The sequence below is a fragment of the Zonotrichia leucophrys genome, chromosome 14, assembly GCF_028769735.1.
Source record: "Zonotrichia leucophrys gambelii isolate GWCS_2022_RI chromosome 14, RI_Zleu_2.0, whole genome shotgun sequence".
Lineage (NCBI taxonomy): Eukaryota > Metazoa > Chordata > Aves > Passeriformes > Passerellidae > Zonotrichia > Zonotrichia leucophrys.
The window spans coordinates 13838446-13855854 of NC_088184.1; positions in this window are offsets into that span (position 1 = coordinate 13838446).

The window sequence follows — 17409 nt, forward strand, 5'->3', positions numbered from 1 at the left end:
AGTGACCCAGCAGCTCCTGGGGATGGTTCAAAACACCAGAGGGCTCAGGAAACTCCCAAAAGTGCTGGGAGATGCACTGGCAGGAGCTGTGGAGGCTGGGAGTTGGCTTCTGTTCAGTAAAAGTGAGGCAAGAGGGGCCTGTTGTGAGTGCCAGGGGACGTGTGAGGATGAGGAGCAGCTCCTGCTGCGTGGGCTGAGCCCTTCCCAGGATAAGGGAGGGGAAAGGCAGGGACCTGGTGCTGCAAAGCACCTGAACACCACACTGCTGCCACCCAGGCAGGGCTCAGTGCTGACACCAGGGCTGGAGCTGGATGGTGTTTGAGGTTCCAGCCCAGACCATTCTGTGATCCCACTGCTGAGGGCTCCATCCAGGTGTGGGCAGCAGCCAGGCCCAGCTCTCACCTCAGTGGGACTGGGATGGATCCCTGGTGCCTGTGTCACCCTTTCTGTGCCCACCTGCACCAGGCTTTTGGCCAGCTGGGAACCCCCTGGCTCAATGCCCCAGCCCTGCTTCCTTCCCCTCCCAGTCCCAGCCATGCCAGGTAAGGACTCCAAGAGCCCTGAGGAACAATCTCTGAAGCTTTCCAGGTGTTACCACCCTCCTCTGCTCTCAGTCCCAGCCCCTCTGGCTCTCACAGCCTCTGGAAAAGCAAACTCATGCCTTGGGTGCCGGTTTTAGAACAGATTTTCCTTTTCCAGTCTAGCAGAGCAGTGTCACAGCTGTGCTTCCTGCTCATGCATTTGTGCACATCCTCTTTTATCCCAGAGAAAAGCTCCTGGGTGGCTCCTGGGGACAGGCACTGGTGCCAGGGGCAGCCCCAGCCACCCTCAGAGCACAGGGGATGTTTTGGGACTGATTCCCTGCCCTAGGGCCAGTTTATTCTCTGAAGGGAAACATCTCTATCAACATCACTGGCATCTCCTCACTCCAAAAATGATCTCTGGGTTACCCATAACCATTCAGATAATGAAAATGGAAGCACAGAATATGTTCTATCTCCTTCCTGTAGAGTGGGGTTGGAACTGCCCACACCTAAGGGATACAGGAAAATTGGGAGCTGAGTGTCCCACCCTGCCCGGCATGGGCAGAGCCCAGCTTTGTAACGGGAATTCATAAAAAGAGACCACAGAGAGTCCACAAAAAAGGGCAAAACTTCATTTCTACTCCTCCTGATGTGGCCACAGGGCAGAGCCCCCCATGGACAGGGCTTTTGCCAGTGTTTTGTAGCAAAAAGGGTTTCAGAAGTGCCCAAACCTTTAGGGCTGTATGTTCCCAAGAAGCCATAAACCCTCCTGCACCTGTGCCCCCAAATCTGCAGCACTGCAGCCCCAGCCATGACCCAGAACCCCCCCAGCCCCAGAGACCCTGCTGTTTTCCACCCTGTCCTGCTTGTGGAACATGTCAGACGTGCCTGGAGGAGCGTTTCTGGCCCAGCACCTGCCCTCCCCACGCAGCATTGTTTCCCCAAAGCCCAGCAGAGCAGCAGCAGCTCCACACAGCCTGACTCCAGCCGGCTGTGTCCTGCTCTGAGGTGGTTGTTTCATCCCAAACTAGCTCGTTCTTGCTGCTTTTTTTTTATTCCTGCATTCGAAGGAGGAAGGGGAGAACAAAACAGCCCTTGGGGTGAAGTTACCTCCTTAATTAACAAGGCTGAGAGCTTTGCAGAGATTGTGCAGGAGGAGAGAAAAATAAGGAAAACTGGGCAAAACCAGAAAGGCTTGGGTTCAGTTGTCAGACCAATTAACCCAGATCCACACTCTCCCCCTGGATGAATTGCTCGTTACTACGTAATTGCTCGGGCCCAGCTCCTGATTGAGAGAAATTAAAATCAGACACTTAACAAGGCAACCTGGTGTGGAGATGGGATGCAGGAGCTGCCTGGGGATGCCATTCACAAGACAAAACTGAGAGAGAGAGCCCAAGCTTGGAGGATCTTGCTGAAATCAGCATTATCTGCCCCATTTGCACCATCCTGGACTCAAAACATGGCTGGGCTGGGGGATAATTTGAAAAGGCCCTGGGAGATGGTGAGAGGAGGAAAGCCCTGATTTAGCCAAGCATTTCAGCTTCTGCATAATTGCAATGTAGCTGCAGGTTCAGCTCAGCTCAGTGCAGGATTTAGATGAAATATGAGTCGTGCTCAGTCAGGGACAAAGTGATTCAGGAGCTCTTTTGTCTAAAGAAAAAATAAAATTCTTTTCAAACCCTTCTTGACTCTGTGTTAGGACACATCTGCCCAGAGATGAGGGAAAATTCCACCATTATAGACTTTTAAATATAAACCTAGTGAAACAAAAAAAAAAGTCACTAATCCTGATAAATCAGCCTAGGAAAAGCAGCCTGTGCTGCAGCTGAGCACGTTCTGCCATGTGTAGGGCTGATGAGTTCACGTGCAGTGGGAAATTCAGACACAGTGTTTGGGAAAGCTCAGTGGTTTCAATATTAGCTTAAGAGTAGGCAAACATGTTTTCCTGCTGCTGAAGGAGAAGGGGATCTCCTTGTGGGAGCATTGGCCTTTTCCATCCCCTGTGGTTCCATCTGCCTCTTTTCCTGCCTAGGAATTATCTGTGGAGCAAGGGAGGGCTGCAGAAAGCCCCAGGCATGGCTGCACCCCCAGCAGCACTGCAGTGCTGTGCTGAGGGGTGATCACAGCTCTGCTTCCAGCTGCTCACCCTCCTGCAATATCTGCTTTTCCCCCAGGAGTTTTTGGGGTGCTGTTCCTGTGTCTGGCTCTTGCTGGGCTTCAACCAAGCCCCAAGTGCTGACCCCCATCTTTGGCCAAACTCTGCTGCCAGTCTGTGCTTGTTGTGCAATAACCCCTAAAGAAAAAAAGCCCCAGATCTCCCAATTTCAGCAGTTTGAGCTTATCCTGGTGTTTGGTGCCTGCAGCCTCAGCCACACATGTCCCTGGAGCCAGGAGAGACACCCCAAAGGGCTTTAATCCCATCTGCTTTATTTTTTATTAATGAACCAGCTGTGCCAACAAGTCATAAAAACGACCACAGGCAGGGCAGGAAAGGATGAGAATAGCCCAAACCAACTCTACACCTCCAACTGGAAAACCCCAAAGACTCCAGCAACACGTGTCTGAAGGAAAACCACCGGTGCTCTGGCTACTCCACGTGTATTTATTGACACAGAAAACAGCCACCGTGTGTTTTCCACCTCCAGGCTCAGCCCACAGCCACCAACACCCTTCAAACATCCCTTGGTGGCATCCAGGAGAGTCTGAAGGGTCTCTCCCCTCCAGGGCAGTTTCATCTGAGGCTGAAACGGGCTCAGGATTTTCCTATGAAGGCACCGGGATTAAATTAAAGAGGATTTAAGCAGATGGTCGGTTCTCTGCCCATGGTAGTTGGCAAAATGGGAGCCATATCACTGAATTGTCTGCCTGCACTAATTAATGTTTGTACAGAGCTCTGCGCTGCAAACCGCTGCCGACGTGCTAACTGCTATCATTAGTATTATTACTAAGCTGTTTATGCCTGTTCCAGTGCTTTCTCTCCTCGTCCCCAAGGGCTTTGCCTCTTTCCTGTGCAGATGTATGGGGAGAGGAATCAGCCCTCTCAGGCTGTGCTGGCTCTACCCCAGGCTCAGATCCCTGGTTTGTTGGTAAAACCCTCTGGCTGTGCCCATGGTGAGAGCAGGAAGAGGTTCTGCCCAGAGATGGGCTTTAGCATCACCCTGCCCAGTCCTGGTTGTTTCAGCGCCCCTCCTGATTGCACAGTGGACTGGATGCTGCTTCCCTGCCTCCTTCCTGTTCCCACAGGGAAAAGCTTTTCTGTGCTCTCAGGGGCTCTTTCGCATCCTTCTCTGTCACTGCATGGCAAGGGGTTTTGTAGGGGAAGGGAGGGATCACTCATCCTTCCTAATGACCTGAGAGGAGGCTGAGGAGCAGAGGAGTGCAGTGATGGATGAGCTCAGCCATGCTCCACGACAGGCCCTTGTCCCTGTGCAGTAACCGAGCAGTGACGTCTGCTGCCACCGGCAGAGGGGACGCTGCAAACGCCATCCTGCAAGGCAGGGTTCTGCAAGGCTGGAGGATGGCTTCTCCCCTTCCTGCCCAGTGAAGCTTTCAGCAGAGATTCAACTCACCAGAAATCAGGAATGCTGCCTCTGGAAAGCAGTGAAAGGACAACCATCTGCTCATGGGTGCACGGAGCAGCAAACTCCCCTGACAAACACTCAAACCTCAGAGCTCAAGATCATGGAATCAAGGAATGGCCTGGGTTGGAAGGGACCTTGAAGGTCATGGGGTTCTAGTCCCCTTCCATGGGAGGGACACCTTCCACCATCCCAGGTGGCTCCAAGCCCTGTCCAACCTGGTCTTGGACACTCCCAGGGATGGGGCAGCCGCAGCTTCTCTGGGCTGTTTCAGTTCCAGTCCCTCACAACCCCAGGCACAGATCCTTGACCTGATCAATGTTTCCAAGACCCTGCTTGGGAATCCTTTGCTCATTAAACCCAACCAGGCAGAACATTCCTAACCATCCCTACTGGCATCTTTCAGATACCAGAGTGTTTTTTGTGACTTGGTTAGGAAAGAAACTGCCCAAATCAAGAAACTGGGGCAGTCCCTGAGAGGAACCAAATGAAATACAGAATGCAGGGAGCCAGGTATCCAATGTGCTACAGCAAAATGGCAGGCAGCATCCCAACTTTGCTCCCTGAGGGTGAGGAAAGCACCCTCACTGCCCAAACAGTGAGATGACTTGGCTGAGGACTGATGGGATGCCTCCAATGGGAAGTTTAGGGCGTGAATCATCCTTATTTTTGAAATGAGATTCCGAAAGTTGGATGTGGGATGCAGGCAGAGCAGACAGCTCCTGGAGTGAGAACAGGGATTACTCCAGCCAGGACAGGCTCCACTCTTGCCCTGAGCCAGGCTGCATTCGCTTTGCAGAGGTTGTTTAGCCCAAACAAAGAATTGCAGAGAAAAACAGCCCCGGCAAGCAGGCGATCAACATTTTCTGCGTGGTTTGAATTATCCATGACTTTTGACCCAAGATTAAATCTAGTGTGTAACTGGTGGTTATATATTGAGTCATATGAGCAGCCTAATCACAGAAACCCCATGTTCTCCAAACAGCCCGAGCCCCGTCGGGGCCGACTGCGAGCCGCTCACGTTTCCCAGCCAAAGCACCCCGCAGCTTTTGCATCATCCTTTTAATTCAACACTTACAAAGCATTGTTTTCATCCCACCGCTATCTCGAGCCCAGAACAAAACAAACCCAGCCAGGGCATGAGTGGCCAGCCCAAGGAAACCAGATTTCCCAGGAAGTTTGGCCTCGGGGCGGCTGCTCCGGTGGCTGGTGGAGGGCTGGGCTCACGCTGCAGCGTTTTTCTCAGCAGGGGCTGTCTCGCCTCTCTATCCTCCATCAGCAATTCTCCTGATGCGCATAGAAATTGCCTTTTGACTTCTACCTCCAGTGTAATTTGGGTGAAAATGAGCACAGGAGTTGGAAAGTGCTGGTGGGGGGTATGTGGCACGAAAAGGGGCTCTCCTGGGGCGCGACACCGCCTTTGAGACTCACTGTGAACGCAGCAGGGCTTGGCACAGCATGGCCCTGACTCTCCCCAAACTAATTTTTAGCTGTTTGCACCTGCCTTTCCTCTCCTTAGGGCTGTGGGAGGCTGGAGTGCTTCACCTCTCCCAGAGAGCCTGGCTGAGCGCCGTGGCAGGCTGTTATCAGGCACAGGGATCGGTATCACTCGTGCCAGTACAGCCCTGCGGGCTCACGGGGTATTTCCCGGCTGGGACGGGGCTGGCACAGCCCTTGAGTGCTGGAACTGTTTGCCATTCCTCTGCACAGCCAGGCTGGGCAGCAAGGCCAGCCTGGGGAGGACCCAAAATGGGTCTGCCCAAACTCTGGTGGGTGGGGAGTGTGTTGGAAGATGCTTGCATTGCACAGAGGGTTCCCATGAGCTCACACAGTGGGGACCTTGCAGGAGCAGGGCAGTGAGGGATGCACGGGGGCCATGGAGGGTGTAGGGTGAGGCTCACAGCCTCAGATCCATGCTCGGGGCTGGGGGAGAGACACCCAGCTTTTTGCAGCTAGGATAAACAAAGGCTAAATCCTCTCTTTCCCCCTGCAATAGCTCACTGGCTGGTGGCAACCCAGCTGGAAGAGTGTGACCTCAGAACGGGCTGGTTGTCAGCCTGGTATGGAGCTGCTCAAGAGGCATTTCAACATCAAAGGCTCTTTGTCTGGAAGGCCAGCCACTGTCTCAAATTGTCCCAGGAGGAATGCTGGTGATGCTGTCCCAGGTTTAGAAGGGGCACAGCTCCATCCTGACAGCCCCAGAACCCACCTGGGGTCCCCAGAGGAAAGGGGTCCCCAGCATTCCCCAGGCAGTGCTGGTTTTGGTGTGACCCCACATGTTCCACCACTTCAGTGTCCTCCAGCTCATGGCAGACCCCAAATCTGCACACCTGATCCCACTGCAGGGACCTCTCTGTGTCCCTTCATGTTGATCCCACCACCCAGGAGAACGCTCAGCTTCTTGCTGGTCTGAACTGGTGCAGGCATCAGTGCTGGGCTTTCACCTGCTCTCGGTCAAGGTAGTTCTGCATCGCATTGCAGCGAAAATAAAGAAACAGCTCGAGGGGAAAAATTCCTGGTTAGTAAACAGAGCTGGGCAACCACAGACCTCTCACCCAGGAGGGGAGGAGGAGGGCAGGGACAGGCTGGGAGAACCCAGGGTTGGATTTCAACACTCTGCAGAAGACAAGATGCTTGTATTGAATGTATTTAATTGTCTGGGTTGCAGCCCTACATGGATGAGGAGGAGCTGGATGGGAAGGGAGCAGTGACAGTCGAGGAATGAGAAGTGGCTGGGATTTGGAGCTGGCACTTGGGGCTTGCTTTGCCCTCTCCCCTCCCTGTCTCCCTGCAGAGGAGGGTGGTGGTGTAGGGAGAAGAGGTGCCTGGGGGCCAAGGATGTCCCAGATCCCAGTTACTCAGAATCTCTGTATTTCCACAGCTCCTCTGCTTTGTGTCATTGCTGAGCGACTTCCCTGAGTCCAACACCACATCTGCTGCCACTCTGCATGACTTGCTTTGTCTTAGGGTCACCTGCTGTACCCCGTAGCAGTGCCAGCTCCTGCCACGTCCCTCCTGGATGTGGCAGATGAGCAAACTTCTGAACTAAAGCCAAAAATTTGCATTTTAAATTCTCATGTCTGTTTTTTTCCACGAGAGGAACGGGTGACTGAACACATGCACACTGTCACCTGTCCCGTGGATGCCACCGCTGTCCTCAGGGGACACTTCTCTGACCTCAGAGCTTTGTCCTGCACGGCCAGGTAAGGTCATGCTGGACCAATGCCGGGGCTCCTTTGGTGCTGGCTGTGACAGCTCTGCCCCGCTCCACCTCCACCATAAATCATGGCGGGCTGTAAATCCCTGCCAGCACTCAGGGACCTGTCCCTGGGGAGGGCAGCAGTTCAGCCCTGAGGCAGCAAAAACAAGGATCATGTTTTTCACAGGGACAAGATCACCCAGAGGCACAAACAAGAGCCTGGAGCAGAGGGTGCTGGCACTGCAGCACCTCGGGGCGGCACCGCTCCAGCCGGACCCGTGCGGGGACAACTCGGGGCACAAACCTCTGGCAGGGCACACACTCCCAGCTGAATTTGGTCCTGACCTGGCTTCTGCATGAATCCTCATGTCAGCACAAGGAAAAGGAGCTGAGCAGGGCAACGGGGACACAGGGCAGGAATACATAGTGTTTGGGGGTTCAGGGAAATGCTGGGTATTCCTGCCCCTGCAAAGGACTGTGGCCAAAGGGGACAGGGATGGAGCTGCCCTGGGTGTCCCTTTCCCAGCTCTGTGCTTTGCAAACCCCAATGTTCCCAGACCCATAGCAGCTCCTGCCATGTGGGGACCTCTCTTCACTCAGCCTTGGTTGGGTTCAGCCAGGAGAAGAATTTGGGGAGATTTTGGACCTACAAACAGCCTCACCCTGGCTTTCCACGATACAGGCAGTTGAGATCAGGTTTAGTTTTCCTAGTAAACTCCTGAGGTCCCCACAGCAGCAATTTTGTAGGAATCTTGATTTTCTTTAAAAAAATCCCATTTCCCTGCTGTGACAACTGCTACAGGAAGCCCAAGACTGCAAAAGATGGGATGAATTTGTCAGTGAAGAGATTAAATGGGATCTTAGCACACAAAAGGGGCAGAAAACCATGGAGGACAAGCAAAAGGGGCTCATGAGAGTTACTGGCAAAATCCAAGGATTTTCTGGGAAATGCTGCAGGAGCCTCTGTGTACCTGCACGTGCCCCAACGTGGCAGGACCCATGTGATTTCTCATCACCGGCCACTCACAATCTCTTCCACAGGAACCAGGCAGATTATTTCTCCATTTGTGGGTGTGAGAGGTTGATAAGGAGCAGGGCCAGGAAGCAGAGAGACTGAGTTTTTTGTCCTTGTGGTTGTCCCAGGGCATGTGGTGGGTGACAACAAAGTGCCAGATCCCCTCCTGCCATCAGGGGTTGCAGTGATTCACTTTTTCTTCTAGAAATCTGCCTTGCCACAGCAGAGGAACAAAATACCCACAACAGATGATAAGGGTGCCCACCTCATGGCTGATATATTGAGTCAGTCCTGTGCAGGGAGACGCTGCCCAGAGCTCTTCCTGATTTTGGTGCAGGGTCACATTGTCCCTAGTTTCTGTGACTCAGAGTCCCTTGCTCCTGGAGTAAGGACCAGCCAGCCTGCTCATGGTGGGATGTGGGATTCAATCCCATTTTCCTCCATTTTGTGAGCATAAGCATGGCCTTGCTCCAGCCCCAGCTGCTCCCTGCCCTCCTGTCCCCAGCCTTGTCCCCACAGCACAGTCCAGGTTGCTGCCAGCAGCTCCTTGGTGGCCACCAAGGGGCTTTAGAGGTGAGATAAGGTGCAGGCACCTGGAATCCTTATGAGCTGGTTTTCTAGTTGAGTGCCCTGTGCCACCCAGGGCAACAGTCACATTTTTCATGGGGCAGCACCGCAAACTCCCTGACCTCCCTGGGCTCCCCAGCACACGAGCACGTGGTGAGAGCCAGGGGGGTTTCCAGCTGAAGGCTGACTGAGAGCTGCTCATCCCTGCCTGTGCTCCCAGGGGAGCTTCCCCAGCCAGCCTGGCTGTGGGAGAGGACAGGGACAACTTTGGGATCTGCTGATGAAGGACAAAATGGGACGGATGTACAGGAGCTATGAGGGTGCCTGGGGTGTCACAGCTTGGTCCCCACCCCCAGCACAGCCTGGAGGCTGCAACATCCCAGGAACAGCCCGAAGGTCCCGTTCCAGCTCCCAAAGTGAAAACAAAAGTGCGTCTTGTTCCCATCCTGTTTTCAAAGGCAGAAAGGTCGGGGCCATGAGAGCCCTGCCAGGATGGGCAGCACTGCCAGCTCCTGCTGCCTGCCCCGACCTCGGCTCCAGCAGGGAACAGGAGTGTCCCACTGCTCCTCCTGGACACAGCTCCTCGCTGGCAGCACCGGGATGGTGACAGCTGGGGTGTCCCCAAAAGTCTGTGTTTGGAGAATCATGTGCCCGAGTTCATGTTCTTGTTCCTGCTCCTCATGCTGCGTCAGGAGAGGGAGGGGAAGAAAGATGTGGAGCTGCTGGAGCAGGTCCAGAGAAGGCCACAAAGATGCTCCAGGGGCTGGAGCAGCTCTGCTGTGGGGACAGCTGGGGGTGAGAGAGAGCTGGGGGTGTTCAGCCTGGAGAACAGAAGGTGACAGGGAGACTTTAGAACCCCTTACAGTGCCTAAAGGGGCTCCAAGAGAGCTGGAAAGGGACTTTGCATAAGGGCATGGAGTGACAGGACAAGGAGGGAATGGCTTCCCACTGACAGAGGGCAGGGTTAGATGGGATATTTTGAAGAAATCCCACCCTGTGAGGGTTGTGAGGCCCTGGCACAGTTTGTCCAGAGAAGCTGTGGCTGCCCCTGGATCCCTGGAAGTATCCAAGGTCAGGCTGGACAGGGCTTGGAGCAACCTGGGATAGTGAAAGGTGTCCCTGCCCATGGCAGGGGATTGGAACTGGATGATTTTTAAAGTCCTTTCCAATCCAGCCCATTCCATAACTCTGTGGGTGGGAATGCTGTGTCCAGGAGTACACACCATGGAACCCTGCACTCAGCACAGCTCCAAAGCCTTCTAACCCCTCCTGCAAAACACCATCAGCTCCTGGGAGTTTCCCTGCCACTGTGAAGGGGTTTCCTAATTCACCTCCAAATTCCCCAAGCCCTGAAACTTTGTTTTTATTTAATACAGCCATCATTATGGGGGCTGCTGCTGCTGGCGTCGAGGGCTCTGTGGGCAGCGCTCCTGCTGGGATGGGTTGGGGAGGAATCGAGAGGATCCATATGTCAGGGAGAACAGCATGGACCTGCCATTGCCACATCAGGCTCTGAATGATCCCACTCATCCCCGTGCCCTGTGCCTGCACTGCTGCTGCTCAGTGGAGATTATTAACAGGGAAAATCGTTAGGCACAGGGCCGGCAGCTCAAGGGACACGCGAGTGCCTCTGTCACTGGGAAATCAATCCCAGCCATCCGCTCCAGCTGAGCTTCCTCCACTCCAGCCTGCCTTGAAATGACAGCAGTTTCACTCCATCTGGGAGGAGGAGGAGGAGGGGTGGTTTCTCCCGCTCTGGTGCTCGCTGGGATTTGCTGCCTTCCGGATATCAGAGCAAACAGATGTGTTGTGCCCATGGACCTCAACCACACCCGAGCTCTGGGAAGAAAATTCTGCACCAGAGCCCTGTGGAGGAGGCAGAGTTTTGGGCTTTAGAGCCAGAAACTGGAGGAGACAGGGAGGATGTCATGAAGGGGCATCACAACCTGCTTACCCCCTCACTATCCAGGAGTGGAAAGAGGGTACAGGGACCTGTGGGCTGAACAGACAAAGCTGTGAGCACACCATGGAATTTGTATTCTCAGGGATAGTTGCTCTGCTTGACCCTGCAGCAAGCAGAGGCTTTTGGGGCACCCCATGCCTGTTGTCAGGGAGCAGCACGCCCGACAGCCGGGTCCCTACGAGCACCCAGTGTCCCCAAGGCGAATTTGGCATTCTTGCTCACAATGTATTGACATTCATTTTGACCTTTTGAATCACAAGGATGTTCTGTCCTTCCCGGCCAAGTACAGGCTGGCTAGCCCGTGGGTGGATTATACTGTATATACAGTGCTGCAAATAGGGAGCTGGCAGAAGAGAAGTGTTTGTGTGCTCGCAGGGGTGCGGCGGTGCTGGGATGAGGACAGGGAGCTGCTGCCAGCTCCCGCTTTTCCTGCCAGGATGCCGGAGCGGATGTGGCACCACGGGAGGAGGACGGAGGTGGTGGCAGGAGAAATGCCAGCAGCTGGTTCGGTGGGGGAGAAGGGATCCTGCTAAAGCAGGAGCCGCCCCCTCGCCAGCAGCTCCCGACTGCTGCCGGATCCCCGCGCTTCCCGTCCTCCTGCATTGAGGGAACATGAAGAACTGCAATTAGGAGACAACATAAAAAATCGGCCACGAGCGCCCAGCTGGCTCCCAAACACACTGCTTTGGGTGATCTTGGCCATCTAAATCCTCCTCTGGGCAGCAGCAGAAGTGGGTTTGGTACACAACCTACCCCAGCCTCAAAAGCTCGAGCTGGTACGGCAGGCAGGGTTCCCCAAAGGTGAAAAGTTAACATCTAACCCATGCCCTGGTACAGACCACATACTGTGCCCTGAGATGGCAGCACTGGCAGGGAATGGAGCAGAGAGTGGGGTGCAGGTGCCTGAATTTGGGGGACATCATCCCCATCACCAGTTCCCCACACAGCCCTTAGGAGCCAGAGCTGGTCCCTGGCTGGGGCTGCCTCCTCCCTGCTCTCTGCAGTTTGGCAGAGGGCTCCCAAGCCTGGCCAAAAGCACCCTTTGCCACAGGGCCAGCTCCAACCCAGGCTGTCACAGCCTGGATCTGGCCACCCTGCAGCCCCATGGCGCCAGGAAGGCCATTGGCTTCATGCTCCTAGCCCAGATACGTCACTTATCTCTCCCCTTTCTTGCCCTGACGCATTTTTTCCTCTCTCTCCTTTCCCAGCCAGCTCGCAGGACTCTTATCTCAAACCCCAAACCACCCCTTCCCAAGGCAAACTCAGCACCATCTTTTGCAAACTCATTTCTTGGGGCTTGTGTGTTACACACACGAGGGGCACAAGTGACCACCTGGCAGCAAACCCTTTTGCCTGATATTTTTATGCCACGTGGATGTCCTCAAACCCCTTCCAGCCACCAGGGTAGGAGGGTTAATTTAAGAGGTGCTGCTCTGAGAACAAGGTTTGCACTTGACAATTGTCTGCAGCTGGTTTGTGGAGAAGAAGGGAAAAGCAAGTGAGGTGCAGAGCCCAGGGTCGAGCTGGGAGCTGTGGGATGGGATGGATGGGATGCACAGCCTGTGCTGACACTGCCTCAAACCCACATGTTTGTGAGCATGAGCAGAGTGAGAATGCCACAGCTGGCTGCTCAATACATCCTGCAGCATGCAGCAATTACCAGCAGCCATTCCAGGTGCCAGATGGGGTACAGAGAGAGAAGCATCACGCTCCTGCCTTGTTCAAATGCCATCCCCGCTGCCAAGCCAGCCTCGTGCACTTGAGCAGCCCTGATCTGAGGTGATGGATCCTTAGATCTTGCAGAGTGCTTGTTGGTGGAGGAGAAATCAATGCCCAGTCAGGGGCTCCTGCCACGTGGCTGCTTCATCCAACCCATTGCGTGGGGGAGAGGGTGACACTTGCTGCGGTCCCGGCCGGCCGCGTGCCCTGGCAGCACGGAGCAGCTCTGTCTGAAGGAACAGCGTGGGGAGGCTGTGACAAACCCTGCTGCCTGCAATGGCATTGCCCAGAACCAGGGACACCACCAGAACACACACAGCTCATCACACTCTGAGCAGAACTGCACAGTAACAAAGCAGCCTGGCAAACCGGCACCGTCAGGGGACCCTCAGCGTGTGGACTCTGCTCCAGGTGCCCAGATCCAGCTTGGTTTGGCCTTTCCTGCCTCAGAGGAGCTGCTTTCCAGCCCTGAAATAGCAACTCAGATGATGCTCTCGGCAGCTGGGGATGATGATGCAAAATACTTGTTATCCAGCAGGAACAATTAGACTTATGGCAATTATCTCTGCAGTTGCTGAGAGATGCCGGAACGGGCCGGCCGGCAGCCAGGTCCTGCTCTAATCCCTGGGAGGGAGAGATGCAGTGCCCACCTTCCAGCAGCTGCCATGGCCATGGAGGGCATGGGGCATCCCAAGAGCTTCCTGCAGTGCCAGCTGGGCTGGTTCTGCATGGGAGTGAGGGTGAGGATGGGTCAGTGTTTACCTGAACTCCAAATGTCCCTCTCTAATGACATGCGTTTGCATTTGGATCAATGAGGAATGAGCTGGGCCACACTGGGGTAAGAGGATGGTGTAGGGATTGAAATGCTTTGAGTGATTCTTTGGCTTCCCTCTCTGCTGGATGCTCCCACGAGAGAAGCCAGAATGGGCTCAGCTAATCCACAAAGTAGAAAACGGCAAAACCTGGCTCCAGGCTGGATTGAGCCATGGGTACCTGATAGTCACTGAGATGGGCTTTAGGGCATATTCCTTTGGGGAAAAAAGTCAGGCTTTTGGCTGAGAAATGCCCATGGGGTAAAGGCAGAAAGGACAAATTCACTCATTTCTCAAGTCAGAGCAACAAGGAGGGTTTTTCTTTTCCCCCTTGACATTGTTTGAAAACCTTATTTTGATTCCCCTGCAGCTGCTTAGAGCCAAACCCCCCAAACCAATCCAACCCCAATAAAACAACTCCTCCTTGGATAAATCAGCGTGCAGCCAGGATGGAGAGAAAGCTTTTGGGCAGGATGGGACACGGCTGAGCATTGGATCACCAACTGAAGGAATGCACAGGAGTGAGGGAGTAGGAGCTGGATCCTGCTCTGGTAAACTTCTAAAACTTTATCTGAGACAAAAATGTCACCACATCCTGGCCTTATTTGTGCCACACAAGTCAGCAAACTTCCCAGGAAAGTTTAGCTCCCTGGTCATCAGAACCTCCCCGATATGCCTTGTTTATTAGCAGCTAAACATTAAGCCTTTGGCAAACAGGGATCCTTGGGGCCAGGGACACGTGGCTGTGACAAGCCACTCATGGGTGCCAGCACCAGAACTGGGTGGGAGCTGCTGGTGTGGCTGAGGAGGGGGACAGGCTGCTCCAGGTGGGACATGGCAGCATCCTGGGGATGCTCACAAAGCCCAGGGTCAGGAGGAGAAAGGCTCAGCAAAACACTGCTCTTGCCATGGCCCTGCAGAAATGCACCATTCCCCAGGTCAGGAGAAGGATTAAATGGTTTCTCACTGGAGTTGGAGGGAGACTTTTTCACCTGCCAGGATATCTTTCCCACAGCGTCAGTGCTGCCCCAGAAACCCACTGCTCTACCACGTAAAATTATTCTTTGAGGACACCTGACTAATCTTGCAAAGCCCACATAAATTTTGTCTCATTTCAGTAATTAGGCCAATTATAGCAAAATGTTGTTTGCAATTCAAGTGAAGGATGGGCTAAAATCTTAACCAGATGCTTTTTCTGTGGTGCCAAAACGAAGTCTGAACAAAGCTCATTTCCTCTCCCCCTGTGTTAAGTAACCCAAGAGAAATATTTTGAAAGGCTCCAGCATCAGGTAATGGCTTTTTCTGCCACACTTGAAGGGACCCTGAAAAACACACAAACAAAGCCTGACCCACTTTGGAAGAATAAGAACTGACTCCAGGAAAGGGAGCTAGGATTTCATGAATGTCCTTAATGTGACCCCATTAGTGAGTGTCTACTATGTGCATCCAGGTAAATTTATCTGTCCTCTGTGACACCCACAGCGTCCTTGTGCAGGGCAGCGGTGCCCTGGGATCCATGGATGCACAAGCACAGGGACACAAGGATGTGCCCAGGGATGCACCCAGGAATGCACAAGCACACATGGATGCGTGTGCACAGGGATGCACACATGTGTGCTGTCCCACTCCAACACCTTCCCAACATGCTGGGTATGCATCCAGGAGCTCAGGAGAGAAATCCTTGCTTGGGCTGAGCCTTGCCCTTCAGTGCAGGCTCTTGCAGCATTGCTTCAAGGCCACAATTGCATATTGAGAGTGAAACTGTTGCTGCCTCATGTTTTTGGCTGCACGTGTTCGGAGCCTCGCTCATTATTTCTAAATAATGGCAGGGACGTTGCTGACTCACCACACTGCAGCAGGAGCCAGCAGGGATTCAGGGCTGCTTTTGCCCAGTGGTAACAAGGGCACTTCTCTCTGCAGGCATAGGTTTCCTCAGGGACACCCCAAATTCACACTCGAAGCTCCTCTCTTGCTCCAGCAAGGTGACTTTTTCCCCTTTGCCCTGAGTGGAAAACAGCTTGGAGTGCTCAAGGCTGGCTGTGGGATGATTCTGCAGGGAGTGGTGGCTCCCAGGACTCACTCTGGGGCGCTGCACAGTCACAGAGCTGCCCAAAGGAGACAGTGAGCTCCAGAGCCACCTGCAGCTGGAGCTGGGCCAGGCTGCGGCCGCTCTGCCTGCGTGTTTTCCTCGATCCGTGTTTCTGCGTAGCTGATCTTGTGCAAGAAGTCCTCGGTGCTCCCTCTGCCCACGAAATGGCCAGGGTGCCTCCCCTGGGGTGGCCTGGGCCAGCCTCTGTGTTTGGTCAGCACTGGGGTGGCATTGGAGAACATGGGGAGGTCACTGCACACTCCCTGTGGCCTTGAATCATCCCCATTCACTGGGCTGCACGGCCAGGCCAGTGCCCTGCAGTGACACCCAACCTGCTGCTACAGGCAGCCTGGCCAAGCCTCCTGAGCCACCTCTTATCCCAGGCTCTGTCCTGCACACTGGGCTCTCCTCGAGGGTGGCATCTCCTGGGTCAGGGGATGATGGCCCTCCTGCCATGGCAGCACAGTTTCCCCAGCACCAGTGACTCCAGGAGGCATTAGGGTGATGTGGATGTCTTTGGTGTGCTGCTTGTTTGGATCTTAAATCTCAATGGCACCTGGGGCACCAGCAGCTCTGGGAGCATGTGGGAGTGCAGGGCTGAGCGTTTGGGGGGCAGCCAGACTTCCAGGGCCTAAACCCCTCTGGTAAAACATGGCTTTAAAGGAGGAAGCTTGGCTTATGACCTGCCACTCCCATCAGCACCCCCATGAGAAGACTGAGACACCAGGGCCTGAAATGATCCCAGGAGTCAAGACAGGGCAGAGCCCAAGAGTGAATTCACATCTGGTCAGAATTAGGGAGATCTTTGCCACAAGCCTGAGCAGTTGCAGGATCACTGCCATGACCCAACAAAAAGGTGCCCTGACCAGAGCCAAGGGATGGAGCTGTAAATTCTCATTCCTATCACCCCCTCCCACGTGTCCACAACACCTCCCTGACTGATCAATAGAGACTTATCCCACCATGGCAGCTTAGCAAGACTGAAACAGAAAATTCAGCTGATGATGCAGTGCAGGAGCAGGAGGAAGAGATAAAGTTCAACCTGGTGATAGCCACATAGTAAAAAATGATAACAGAGCTGGTGGCAACAGCACAACAAGCTCCAGATGGTCCAATAGCAAGAAGTGGAGCCCAGTGAAATGTCAGACCATCAATATAAAAAACATCAAGTCATTGTAAGGAAATAGTGAAAGGCACAGAGTCACCTGGTGCTGAATTAAATAACTGGTGGTAAATACCTCAAAAGTTCCCTTTGGAAGAGGACAAGAGGTACAATCTGTACAGAAATGACAGGAGAAGAAACAATAACATTGGTATCATAAAGAAACGGGCAATAACAAAAGATACTCTGGATACGGATTATTTGATCAGCTGGGTTTTAGGATAATGGGTTAATGAAATGTCTGGGTGAGCAATGAATGTACACAGAAAATCAGATGGTTTGGAAACATTCACACATTTCAGATACTGCCTGTCCAGCAAATGAATTGTACAAAGAGCCACAATTAAATTGAGGAACAGGTCGATCATTTGCACTTCAGGTTTATTACCAAATCCAGGGGGAAATTATTCATTTCATTCATCACTAAGTGTCTTTGTTCCTGCTTTAGCTGCCTCACATGGAGTTTTCACAGGTTGCCCATTCAAACCTTTCTGCTGAGGTACTGATAGCAGGTGAAAAAATCTAGAATGAAAAACTGTGAAACACCTTTGCTGTCCCCTGGACTTGCCACAAGACACGACAAGCCCCAAAGGACAGAGATGGGTCACCTGTGGCAGCTGGAGGAGCTGTTCCCACAAGGAAGAGAAGGCAAGAGGCAGGGACACAGCATGAAGGTAAAGCTGTGTTCCAGCTCTTTGGGAACACGAGACTCCAAACAGAAATGGAAAGGCAAATGGAAATGCTGATTGACAGCACTTTAGGTTCTGAATGGTATCTG